This window comes from Aphis gossypii, chromosome 1 (assembly GCF_020184175.1).
Source record: "Aphis gossypii isolate Hap1 chromosome 1, ASM2018417v2, whole genome shotgun sequence".
NCBI classification, from domain to species: Eukaryota; Metazoa; Arthropoda; class Insecta; order Hemiptera; family Aphididae; genus Aphis; species Aphis gossypii.
This window is the reverse complement of record NC_065530.1, coordinates 64,304,175-64,318,636: the sequence shown is the minus strand read 5'-3', so window position 1 is coordinate 64,318,636 and position 14,462 is coordinate 64,304,175. Positions and strand designations below refer to the sequence as shown.

At 33.0% G+C, this 14,462-nt stretch overlaps 1 protein-coding gene across 1 annotated transcript in view; it reads right to left on the bottom strand.

Moving 5' to 3' along the window:
- The window catches only part of LOC114133015 (mucin-17-like), a 62,304-nt gene that overhangs the window by 34,767 nt on the left and 13,075 nt on the right, over window positions 1-14,462 (bottom strand). The window contains 1 exon segment of the mRNA XM_050198441.1: window positions 4,691-4,725. The gene's annotated coding sequence lies outside the window, so the exon portion shown is untranslated.

Below are 14,462 nucleotides of genomic sequence, written 5' to 3'. Positions count from 1 at the left end.
ATAGTAATTATTATTTTACGTTTTTATTTATATAAAACAATAATAACACGCACGTTAAGTAGAAGACTGGTTATAATTATTATTATATTATGTGTTATGTAAGCTTATATAGAAAGATAATTTTACGAAGAACTACTATCGATTTGCCTGGGCAATCACCGCATTGCGGTATGGATTGCTATCCACCAGTGTACTTGTATAAAAATATGTTTATTCTATACTAGGCCAAATTAATTAGTTCTGACGACCTCTAACAATAATGTATAATATGCATTTCATATTCGTTTCAAAGTGCGATTATTAAATTGTCTATCACGTCAAGGAAATCCACCGGACATGACTTCACGCGGTATTGCAGCAGAAACAATAACGAGCTGCGTAGTTATATAAAGATCTTACAAAAATGTAATAGCGCGTATACCTAGTCACCTATATTTTTTCGAAACAAGATCCACATAGTCCAACATTCAGAATCGTATAATCTACCTAGGCACATACGTGTCCTCTACAAAGAAGGTTTATCTCGCTTGCCATCGAGTGGAAGTGACCTTCCTGTGAAAATATTTTCCTCGCACTGATTGCCGGCAAGTCTCAGATACGTGAAAATTTTTTTGCTAAATTACTCGACTACCTTGAGAAAATTTTTTCCACTTGACAAATTTGCCATTTGTGTATACCATATCTCATCACCATCGAGCTCTGGTATGTATAACAAACAGTATACGAAAGTTTCTAAATTCGAAAAATATAATGGAATTGTTAATTTCGCGTATTTCCGTATAAGGCATCGATTAATGGGCGCGACGTTACGTGAAATCATAATTTGACTGCAGCGTATGCAGTACGAAAATCAATATTCGTCCTCTATAATATCGACGGTTTGGCAAATCTGTGACACGATTTTTCTCTCTTTCCCTTTTCGGAACGATCCGTTTTTATGTGTCCATCGTGCGTGTCGATCGTTATTATTATTACATTAGATCATTGTATGTATTATTAAGTATCATATTGTTAGCCGTTAGGAGTACGAGTTTAATATGCTGTATAATATAATAAGCGTCTGACGCTGCTGCGGGTGACCATAAAATGCAATTGCAATTTTCAGAAACAGCGGTGAATATAATATGCGACACGCGTGTATTTGCAGTTGCGCGCTAGAATTGGCAAATCGGCAATCGTGCTATTAATGATATGTCGATATTACTGAGTACTTATATAGTTATGACTTATAATAATATACAGGCTGATATAGTATATCGGACTACTGCAGGATGCACGGTAATTTCTAAATAGTTTTTTAAATACATATTTTTGTGTGAAATTAATAAATAAGTATATAATATTTAAAAATATTTTTTTAAATTTTAATATCACAAAAATATATCAGTTAAATGAATCATTTGCGTGTATATAATAGAATTAGGTATATTATTTTCGTATAATTCTACGCGTCTGCTGACGGAAAAAAAATCGGAAAAATCCCGAGATCATTCAGCAGCGTCATGCGGCCCGGATAGCTGAAATCACCTATATAATAATATGAAATATTATATAGTTAGGTTTTTTATATGTCGTGTATACCGTTACAGTAATTTTTTAGTGCATGATGTATACGATCACCCCGAGGCAGTGACACCGCGACCACGGTCAACTGCTGTCTGCAGTCTGCTTCAACGGGCGCCCACACTGAAAGTGCGTTCGGTCAACCGGTATCGATTGGGACCGACCTCGTTTGCGATTGGGATTTCCAAAGGTTAGAAGTCTGTTTTCCACGAATTTTCACATACGACTTAGTAACAAGAATTCCCCAATATCAAAGACAGCAAGTGCAGTTCATAACTCAACTAACTCACTGATTAAGTCGGTATAATTTTAAATAAAAAGTTGCAGTATTACGACCTCAATCTATTATTTATACATTTTTTTTTTTTTAATTTAACGATAAATTTGTGTATTATTTACGACAATACTGTACTGCACTTTTCACTCGAGAATACGACCTGTTTATTGTGCATAATATAAATATTAAATACCTATAATAATAATATTAATAACGAGAAACGAGAGTCGGCTATGAGTTTGTTTTCGTCCAAATATGTCTAAATATTACACAATGTCAAAATGAAAACACATCACTCTCGACCTTATTAAAACTTTTTTGCTGTTGGCGGTTTATACGCGTTTTGGTAGTTGTGTTTAAGTGTTCGACGGGCCCTGAGGAGAAAACAATTTCATATAAGACGGGTTGAATGTTATTAGGAAAAACTCGTGTAATATGTATTTTCATAGAAAGTCCACGGAAATCGCTCGAACTTTTAACATATTTTAGTCTAAAAAGCTACTAGGAAAGAATTATTTATGTTAAACTGTACTCTCTCGTTGGCAGTTATACTACTTGTACCTATATTTATTATTTCCCGAGTCCTGATGAATCAATTAGTGTTGTTTGTCGCTGCACAAACGTGTACACTATTTAATATAATGATATATATTTATATCATTATTATTGTATAATGTATATACAGCTTAACCTTGCCACGACAACGATTGCAATAGCATTACCGCGGTAGTCAGAAAAATGTTTGTACTCGTATATTTGTGTTTATGTATATTGTATATATTTATAAATTTTAAAATAATAACATAATGTATCTTTAGCTCGTGAATATTATATTATTTTCAAAAGAATTATAATACATACGTATATACAAACACGCGTGCGGACTCATTAATTCCATAATAATAATAATAATAATAAATGTCTAGCGTCCGTCATTTCTAATTGTTCTGTTCGGAATTTGCTAACGTTATTTACGTATGCATAAAAAATAATTTTGCACACTCATATAAATATGGTGTACTATTGAAATACGCGTTGAAGATTTGTAATAAAAAAAACTAAATGAAAATCACGAACGTAAACGCTATTGTCGGGCTAGTTCGAGTAAAATAATGTATGAAATAATAATAATGTTATTATGTTATACACACGTAGGTACTGCGCGGTATTTATATAATTATATAGGTGCGTGGTATATATTTATCGGCGGCGGAAGGATATTATATTATATTGGTAATGACTAATGATAAATATTAAACATATATTTGCGATTTATGATTTACGTGTGTGCGGCGATGACGGTAGTTGTGAGTACTGAGGAAGATTTAAATGCACGGAGATGAGGAATAGAATTTGGGAGAAAAACTATTCACTGACTGATAATATTATTAAAATAATGTATAATATTGCAGAAGGCAAAAAAAGCGTTTAGATGGAAAATATATAATATATTAATATAATGTATACTATCCTATATTAGACATAATATTCTAAAAAATAAAATATATCTGCTGCAGAGAAAAAACGAAAATAATGAAAACATTTGTTAGTAGTCTCCTGGCAGCTAAAAAATGCGAAATGGATACATGTGAATTCCGCCGATTAATAATTTTTATAGACCGTATTATGTGAACACTACCGAGTAAATCGATAATAAAAAATCGGTATACATATACTTACGTAAATTCTATTATAGTCTACCGATTATATTATTATGGAATTCGAAAAATATGACGCGGACAATCAGTTAATCTAATACAGTGGAAAGTATAATTATTGTACTCGTATAGGTACCTACTGTAAATCGTAATTGCCAATATAGGTAATATCTTTTATTATCGATACCGTGTATAAAATGTACGACTAGATTTTTATTCTAGTACCTAATATTTATTCTAAGTAAAAAACCATCAACTGTGGTACAAATCGCTACGACATCGAGTCGATGGTCCGTACGATAGACGTCCGTACGTTTTTCTGGCCAAATATTATGTTGTAGTGGTTTCGGACTATCACCCTCGCAGCAAGAGGACGTTTTACAATACACAACCGTCGGCGAGCACGCACGCACGGAAAGCTTATATATTCTCTGCCGCAACGGGTTAATGTAATAAGTAACACGAGTAACGAGTTTAAGCGTATATTTGATATAATCGCCTATATATATATAATATATAATATAATATATTGCCATTACGGTACTCTATTGTAATAATCGCGAACAAACGCTTTGTGAACATCGGCCGCGGCATACAATGTGTGTGTGTGCTGCTGCAGAGTCGCGGCAGAAGAAGACTACTAGCTACTAGCTCAGGTTCAACAACCCGCCATCGCGCCGATAATTTCACAAGTTTAATGTGGCCCACACTCTCTCGTCTAAAATAATAATATTAATAATGCCCGTGTGTGTCGTTTATATTATTATTATATACGTATTATTATGATAATAATATGTTTATCGAATTAAAGACGCGTACGCACTCAATACCGCCGCCGCCGCCGAACTCGACGGTCGGATGCTGCATGTGGACCCGCGCGACAGAAATATATAGGTATAGGCAATACGGAAAAATCGATCCGATCGGCCTAAATGTTACGAGGTATACCTATCGAACCAGTCGTTTGACACAGTTTTCGCGATATAATGTCATATTATATACGTGTTACAGCGCACACGGGTGGTACCCACCGCACAATATATAATACACGTCTTCTATAGGTATACGCACCGTGTATATTTTGTATACCGTATATGTAAAGAGAGAACCACACGGTTCATTATATTTTACTATAATATTATTTTAGATTTATTATAGTAATATCGTTATCGTAAAATATCTTAGGACTTACCGAAACAGCTTTTGTATAGGCTCACTTCCGGTATTCTGAAACAAATAAATAAGCACACCATTAAAACGACAATCGTACACATGGAATCGGCGGTATTCATTAAAAAAACAAATATTTATTTCTAATATTAAAGCAAACGACGTATAATAATATTAAACGGTATAATATAATATAATATCGAGCGATCGTTATCATAAGCATACCATTATTGATATAACGTCACGCGTGTTAATTGGTTAAGTTAATCGGAACATATTCAGAACTACTATTAAACTACATCATACATCGATAATTAATACTTAAGTCTGAGTTTTATCGTTTTGTTTTCTTTCTTACTTTCGAAGCTTATGTACACGATATTATACATAACATAGACGTAAAGCGATATTATTATTGTCGTTCCGGTTTTAAGTTTTAATAACACAACGATTATGCTTCACCGTTTCAACGACAATAATAATAATCGAGGTATATGCGCTTTATTAACAACGAACTGTTTCAACGCGGTATTTAACAATAATCATCGATTCTTTACCCGGAATGTCGTATATTATTAAATATTATAATTATTATTCATCAGACGTTGCGTAACGGCGGTGGTGAGATTTATTGTAATATTTCTCGTGAAAACGTCATAATATGTCACCCACCACTCTACCGATTAATTGACGCGACGCAGTAACATATGATTACGAAAATTTTATAGTACGTTTTTAATAAGATTATCATGACGCGACGTTTCGGATTCTGTGTATGGATATTGGCTGCGCCCAATGTATTAATTCACTTCTTTTCATTCATCGTTGTCTCATAATTGTTTTCAATGAGAAGTCTGGAAAATAAGTAGCTGTGACTTGCCTACCTACGAGTATATATATATATTTCAATGCACTATAGCTGTATTATAATTTTACGATGGATAGCGTACACGCATTCGGCGTGGTGCAGGACGAAAAGCGAAATCGTTGTAGAAATACGCGTGTAAAACAAAACAGAATAAGAATATACTATTCTTTAGTGGATAAATTTTATCGAAATATTAACACCATTATTTCCACGTACTTAACTGAAAATCAAATAAATAATATACCAATAACACTACGAGTAGGTATATTGTATACAGCTTCGTAGCATTATTATAGCATATAATATGTTAAGAGGCTGTCGGTTTAATCCATACATGTGTATATAATATTATATTTATATATATTAATTAAATATTCTATATAACATAATAAAGCGATGTAGGCACTTGTGCACATTATAACAACAACGATAATATTTAAATACGGCTCGTACGAACAGCAGAATAATGATGATATATACTGTGATAAATATTTCGTTATACTTATAATCACGACTCCGATATATTATACTATACATACCAATACAACGAATGAGACGGACTGGCCGCCGGCCAACGAGGTTCATTTATTATAAAATAGTATAAGTCGGTACTTGCTGTAATATTATTATCACCATCATCATTATTGTCGTATCGACGACTACTATTTTCATATGACGTATGTACCTGTCGAAGAATAGTTTAATGATAATCACCCGTTTTGCATACATAACGAGTGTAGACGGTTTCCGACGACGACTTTATATACCACGGTATGTGCAGTGTGCATCAAGACTAAGCGACGCTATATACGATTTTTATACAATTTTAAAGTTATTTTCTCTACCGTTATTATATTATTGTTTGACGACTATTACTGTGTTATGATTTTAGGCGCATTCATTATACTACAGTATAATTTTGACGCACAATAAACCTATTGCATGTAGAAAAATATAACATAATATACAGGCTATGGGATAACGAGTTATTTTTCAAAACTAGGAAAATATTTTTATTTTATATTTTGCCTGTAGATTTATGATAAAAATAATTGAAAATTATAGAAAAACCGACTATAGCTTAGGTTGGTTTAACTACATTATTTATGAAGTATTAATACTACATAACAAGTAGTATTAAAGATATACTTTAAGATTTCCATTGCCACTCATGTTTAAAGAATTAAAGGAAATCAATAATTTTGAATTTTGTGTTGAGAATTATGAAAATATTAGTTTTTTGAATTTATATTCACGAACATTTTTTTAGAGGTACCCTGTATATAATACTATGTAAACTTGTTTGGCCACACTACGTCGTTATATATTAAGCAACTATACATAGTTGGCGGTTGTGTTTGTGCGAAATATTTATTATATTTCGATAATTTAAGATTAAAACAGGAAGACCTTCGGGTGGACATTATTTATTCATTTTATTTTTCTCATCTTCAGCCCGGATTTTTTTCAATTCCGCTTCGATTCTTATTATTTTCGTGCGTCGCGAGTCGTAAAAAAAAAGAGGTAGAAATCATGTTTCCAACGTATTATTACCCATCGTCGAAATGGGATTATGGTGTTCGCAGAGGTTAAGGTCGCCGGGTATAGGGGTCACACCCGATGGAAATCGCGGCGAGAATCGCGTTTTACGATTTGCGCACTCACAGCATATAGCGCCCTTCAAAACGTCGTCACTGTAATATACATAATACAATATTATGTTGCACGAATCGCAGGCACTATATCATTATTATCACACGAAAACAGATCCCATCCTTCCTCTTACACGTGTCTGGGAAGTACTTACATGCAGACAATAAATTATTAAAACGAAGATGATACAATCGGACAGTATTCAGGTAGTTTACGCTTTGAAATCAAAATTTACAATTTATAATATACTGCCAATATCATATTAAATACACTGCAAAATGACCTCTATGCCGAATAATGAGACCCCGACTACAATTTATAGACTGTGCTCACGAAATTCATTTATGTCGCTATTTAGCGGACGAACGTAAAACCGAATGTTTATACTCTGTAATAATCGTCATCGTAATAATATAATATATATTATTAAACGTAATGGATTATTATTGTTTTTGCGCATACCTTCACCGCGGCGGCGGTTGCGTGCCGGTCACCTCAAGTTGTGCGCATGATAATCGTAAAAATGTATTTCGTCATATTTTGTTTGTACCTACTTAAATAATTATAATATCATTGATTTTTACATACGGCGACACCCGTACTACGCGCGTGTAACGAGTAAATATGCCAAAACAGGTAACAGCGGATATTTTCGAGAAACGTTTATAATATTGTATTTAACAGTTTCAATAATTACGTAGGTATGCCGAGTACTTATAATATGTACGTTACGCAATAACTACGCGAGCACGCTTATTATATTATATATAATATTATGTATTTATAATAATTACATTACACGAGTTCGCGGCTTTGTGTTCTCTAAGTGTTATTACATTTTGAAAATTGAGAATTGAATATTTTGACGACAGTTTAAAAAATCAGACCACAAACCAAGTAATGCAACGAGTATTCAATCACACAAGACAAACAACTGCAGTCCTAAAAGTGTGATACAGCTGAGTTTCAGAAATTCACTCAAAAAATCCAATATTTAATATCTATAAAGCAAACAAACGTATAAAATAAAAATTCGATCCTATAAATACGTATAGGACATAGGCGATAGGACAAAACTAGGTAGTCGTTTCGTTGTTGATATAGGACCGTATTGCGTATCGTTCGATTTCGGGATATTTTCACGCAGCATCGAACGGTTTAGGCCAAAACTTTTGGCACACATATTTTACACTACATACATCGTGCGATTCTCCAGCGATTGGCTCGGGTCGTGTGCACTACGCGCACATTATTATTATTGTTAACGCGCAGGAATTTTTGGCCGCCTTTCAGACAAATGTCATTGTGTCCGGTTCGGACTATAAGCTCCGCAGGTGATGTTTGTATAATATAATAAATATCATACACTTCGTACGCACGCGAGTTTTTTAGTTATTTAGTTATTATTTACCCTGGGTCAGTTCACTTCTATAACGCCGTCAATTTTTTTTTCTGACCTGCCCGTGCTGATTGCAAATGATTTCAGATCAAACGACAACAAAAACAAAAAAAAATGTCACCAATGTCTCAACCGTGATTGTGGCGTTCAGTACTTAAAATAATTTATACTTATTCGCTCATCACAACTCACAAGTATATTTACGCACGCCGATTTAGCAAACAGTATACCTTATTTATAAACACTATACCTACGTATATAAGTACATAGCGTTGACGCAAAGTTTCATTAAGGTCACGCGGCGGCTAACCATTGTACAATGCGTTTCACAATAAGAAGAGGCGCAATGCTTATCTCATTAACTGCAGTGGGCTATTAAAATTTATGTCATAAAAAAAAAAATCAAATCAAATCAAACATTATACTAAGTACTAATTGCATAATAATACTATATCATATAAACTAATGTATTTGTTTTGCTATATGAATATAATGATGAAAACGAGTATGTTTGTATTTTTTGAATTCGTATAAGACTTTGTAAAATATTTGCATTGATTTTACCTGGTACGATTTTATTAGTATCGCTGTAAGAAATAAAAATTAGACGAGCTACGTATCATTGTTTAATATATCTACCTATAAATGCATTATGATCTCGAAGAGTTTATGTATTTACTACTATATATTGACGTTAATTATAATTAATTATATAGTAATTAAAATGAAATAAAGTATGTATGATGATCGATCATCGAAATGACGTTAAGACTATCGAAATATGATACTGTGCGCGTATCATACTGCAGCGGTATAAATCGTAATAATAATGTATATTTTGTTTGCAGCGTCAGATGACGGAGATGACCCGATCTGACAAGTTTGTGCGAATAGACTATTGTTTCAAAAATTTCAATAGGACACTGCATCGTATCACATTATTTCGTTGTTTTCGAATAATATAGGTGATATATCCGATTAAATTCACTGGTTTTCTCGTCTGCTGCTGCAGGAGTCTCGACGGGACGGCGGCCGGCGGTTATAGTATCGTATATAATGACGCATATTATAATAATATTGTTTTCAACACGGCGAGATCGTTCGTCAAAGTCACCAGACAAATCGATGATATTGTATTATATACCTATATAGGTATATATATTGTGCATAGCAGCGCGTGAGCCGGCACGGCCGCGGAGAAAATAGAAATCGAGTGAATACGACAATAATTGTCATTCTTCACCTACAATAAACGGATGTGTCGTCGGATATCATAATATAATACGAGAAACCCGCGATGTGATATATGCGACTGCAGCGCACGCCACACCGCCGTTCGGATTCCTAGGACGATTTACGAATTCACGTCTCGATCCGCCTTGACCCATTGAGCGCGGCCGTCCGTCTAGGCGACCCGGTCATCGTCGTCGTCGTCGTCGTCGTCGTCGTCGTCGTCGTTTCACTACCGCGATCACACGTACCTATATATTTACCACAGCTGTACTACGTCACCTACACCGGAACGACATATATGATAATAGCGGCCTAAAACGCGACACGAGCAATACAAATTGATATCGCGATCCGGTTATTGACCGACCGACGACGGACATATGACATTTTGATAAAAAAAACGTATATATATTATTATATTACGAGTACGTGTAATTCGTGATAATTTACTCGATGATAATAATGATATTATAATCGGTATGGCGAGATTTCTATTTGGCCGAATCGATTCCACTATTATAAAGGCCGGTGCCCGACGACAAATTCAAGGTTTTCTGACGCAGTACCATATAATAATAATAGTACCTATGTATAAGATAATAACGAAAATTTGGTTTAAAACCACCTGCGAACTGCATCGAGGGGACGAAAAAAACTCGTACGATTTTCGCAATCGCCATCTTCACCAAGGCCTTCGACCTCACATCACTACGGTCTGTCGATCCATATTTGTGTATCGTATTACATATATTACGTTAATATTATTATTATTGTGTGCAGTTTAACGATTAGTTACGATCAATTTTACATGAAAAAAAATACGTACGGACTTTTGGGCGGTGAAAAAAAAATCCGAATTGATGTGCAACAAACGCGATTCGTATAAATATAATATTCTATAAAAACTAAGAGAGCTGTTACGGGATTGTGCAAACTAACGATCTTTGCGGTGTCAAAAGCAGCCGCTACTAGTGTTTTTTTCCCTTGTGAAAATTGGTTTTCATATTTTATTATTGCAGGAGGTATTATACACTATGGTTACTATTTACGCATGACATAGAGGTGTATGACTTCATTAGATTTATAGAGATATTTCGGTGTATAAAATGTATATTTTGTAACAAAGACTTAATCGTTCGATTATTTTAGAATGTTATATACGGCCATAATACCGAAGTGTATATTATACGAATATACAATATAAAACTGCGCAATTTCAATCAATTGATACAGTGAAATCGATATCATCTTGAATATAATATTTATAAATATTAAATAAATAATATATAATGACATCATTATATGTCGACAAGCTCGGGAGGTGCGTGATTTGCGCCACAATTAGCTGCACGAGACCGCTTCCGGGGTAAACAATATAATATGATTTGCGCGTTGTTTCTATTTTTACCGCTTAAATGTCTTCGAGATAATTGGTTTTGCCTCGACAGTAGAATGGTACACGAAATCTCGAATTATTCACATTATAGATATGCGTTGTTCATAAAATAATAACCTAATCACGGGTTATTATAGATGTTCGGCGTGGACGCGACGCGCGGTGCGTTGTGTATATTTTGTGTCTGCACTTAACAGTTCGGCGTTAGCGAAATCGTGTTTGGACCATGTCATCTCTATTTTATTTTATTCGCGTCTTGCATTATCGCCAGTCGGTGGCGGTAGCAATAATTACGGTAACAGTTCGCGAGTGGCACGCTTACAATATACCTATTAAGCGTTATTGTGTACATACCACGAAAATGATCATGCGACGTAGAATTGTTGCAGAAAAAAATATATATATACACAGATAATGATGATACAAGTTATACAAACATACCTATTACTATTGTTAAATACGACAAAGTGATCTAAAGATGTTCTTTGTTCTCATTCGATTTTTACTCTCGAAAATATGAACGCAAACTAAATATTATCATATTATGTTGTATAGGTATTTTTATTATAATATTGATAAGCATGCAAAGCATAGAATAGTGTTGATATATATAGTATATTTGTGTATGTTATGTATTTAACCACGTAACAGTTTGCCCATGAACGAAGCAAAGAATTAGAACGAATACGTTGGTGGTTCTGATATTCTGTGGCTTTCGACGATAATACCATTTCTAGTTTAGTTATTGCGTCATACGATACGCTTTTTAGATTTATCTAGTCGTTTTACACTTTTACCGATGGTCAAATACGCCTCCAATGCCTATTATATTATTATTATTAAGCTTTGTGATAATATGATTAGGATTTTCTGTTCGATTTTTAGGAAATCGTGAATGGTGTCCTAAATAAGCCTTTAACTGGACATTTTGTGTTTATATTAGAATTTGAGAAACGAAGCATTTTGCTGTTGTCATTTTAAATGTTTGAACAATATAAAAATATATTTCGATTTGTATACTGTATACATATTATACACGTTTAATGTATCCATATAGTATCTATGTATATTGTATAATGTATATAATATGGTCAGTCGATCTTTTACGTTTTTCAATCATATATAAATAATTATTTTTCTCTTGAAATTTTGAAAATAAATACTAGGACATCGAATTAATACATAATAATATAATATATGTTATCATGGAATTCTTTATATACCGCTATAATACAATATACATGTTTCATTCAAAATCCACAATAGCTATTGTAGAGTTCGAAATTGAATAGACAACTGCAGCAAAGAAAAAAAATGAAAACGAAAATAAATGAATAAAACGTGGCGATGAAAAAATGTATATACAAATATGACATAAAAAATTTAAAATAGCATATAGGGGGGTTTGTACCCTACGTGCAGAGATTTTATCCCAACTCTTATTTTGACAGTCGTGAAATATTTAAAATAAAAAATTTATCTTATTTAATATATATATATATATTTTTTATCAAATTACATCTATAATAAACAATGTAATTATTAACATTTATAAACACATAATATTAAAAAAAACATCTTTCGATTTGTCACCAAGTCACCTTAGAGCACTTATTGCTTACTCTGCTTCCCTCTTTCGAGCGAAAAAATGTTTCAGCGAGAAGGCAAAATAATTTTATTTGACAACCGACTATACAACGTATATTATATATACGTATATCTATATCGATCGCTGTATCGTTTCGCCTTCCGACCTGCGCGATGGCGATGTACACAATTTTATTATATTCGCCCGGTCTCTAGACGTGGCAAATAAAATGTATGGTCACTGACCTTGTGTGACGTATAATATACATAGATGCGAAAACCAAAAGAGAGAGATAGAGAGCCTGAGAGGGCCTCCGGGACCCCTGGGTTTTCGGTATATATATTATATATAATATATAGTATACTTGAATCGCTCATCGTGCAGCGAATACTCACAAGAGACACACACAAAAAATACTATACTACTGCCGGTTTCCTTTTATCCATCACCTTCGTCTCCGACAACACACACACTAACAGATATATACACACGCGCGGGCGCGCGCAGACACGAACAACAATGGTCCAAATAACAACAAATATAATTGCGAGCTGTCTTCTTCATTAAAATTATATCACACGACCATTATCATTCGTATATGTGGTTTTTTATCATTTTGTTCACATTCTCCCTCTCTTTCTTCTTTAGAACCTCACACATCCGCACATTGTGTTTGCGGTCGTTGTGCAGATTTTAATATCCCTAGAACGGCTGTAGATGAACTTGGTTAAAATCAGCAATGTCGATTCATCTACAATTTTGCACAAGTCTATAATGAAGGAAGGTGGAATGCGTATTGATTTTAGAAGAGCGATCATTGATTTTGATGCTTTTCAAATTATAATTATGCGTGAATAGCTATAGAAATATGATGATTAACTTTTGAATAAGATTTATACTAGTATTTATGTATTATATAATAATATTATATTTTTATAAATATAATGTGTTTATAATTAATTAAAAAAATCTGAATTTGAATTTATTTAACTTAATAAATTATGATAGTAAACTGAGTTGTTCGTAACTTTTGTGTACTAATTCAAATATTGAACAATGTTGTTCTAGGTATACTCATTACTCATACTCGGTTATCGGTTGTGTTTTAATTATTGTTCCTAATAAGAATAGCAATATGAATAATGTAAAATATTGTATTACACTACACAAAGTACATACAATATAAAATCAAAACGTACAATATAATTGTTGTTGTAGACAATCTGCCCGAGAACCATTATAATCATTATAAATAAATACTTTTATTATATTATGATAAATAATATTATATACATATACATATAATATTATTGATTTAATATAACCTTGAATATTATTTAAGTAGTACCAATGAAAACTTAAAATCGTGTATCTATACATTGAACGAAGACCGAAATATTTGAGTAAATTATAATATATATGTATCGTCACACTAATAACTTAATTGTAAAAAGCGCATGTGTTTCTATTATATAATATTGATATTTGATGTACTACGATCGCACGATATTAAAATTCGAAAATTGTTACGTACGTTAGATCATAATTATGAATAAGTTAGGTTACGTTTTGAGATGTACGCTTATTATATATTTTTAAAAATTATAATATTATATGTACGTAGTCGCCAAGTAATAACAATATTAAATATCTACAA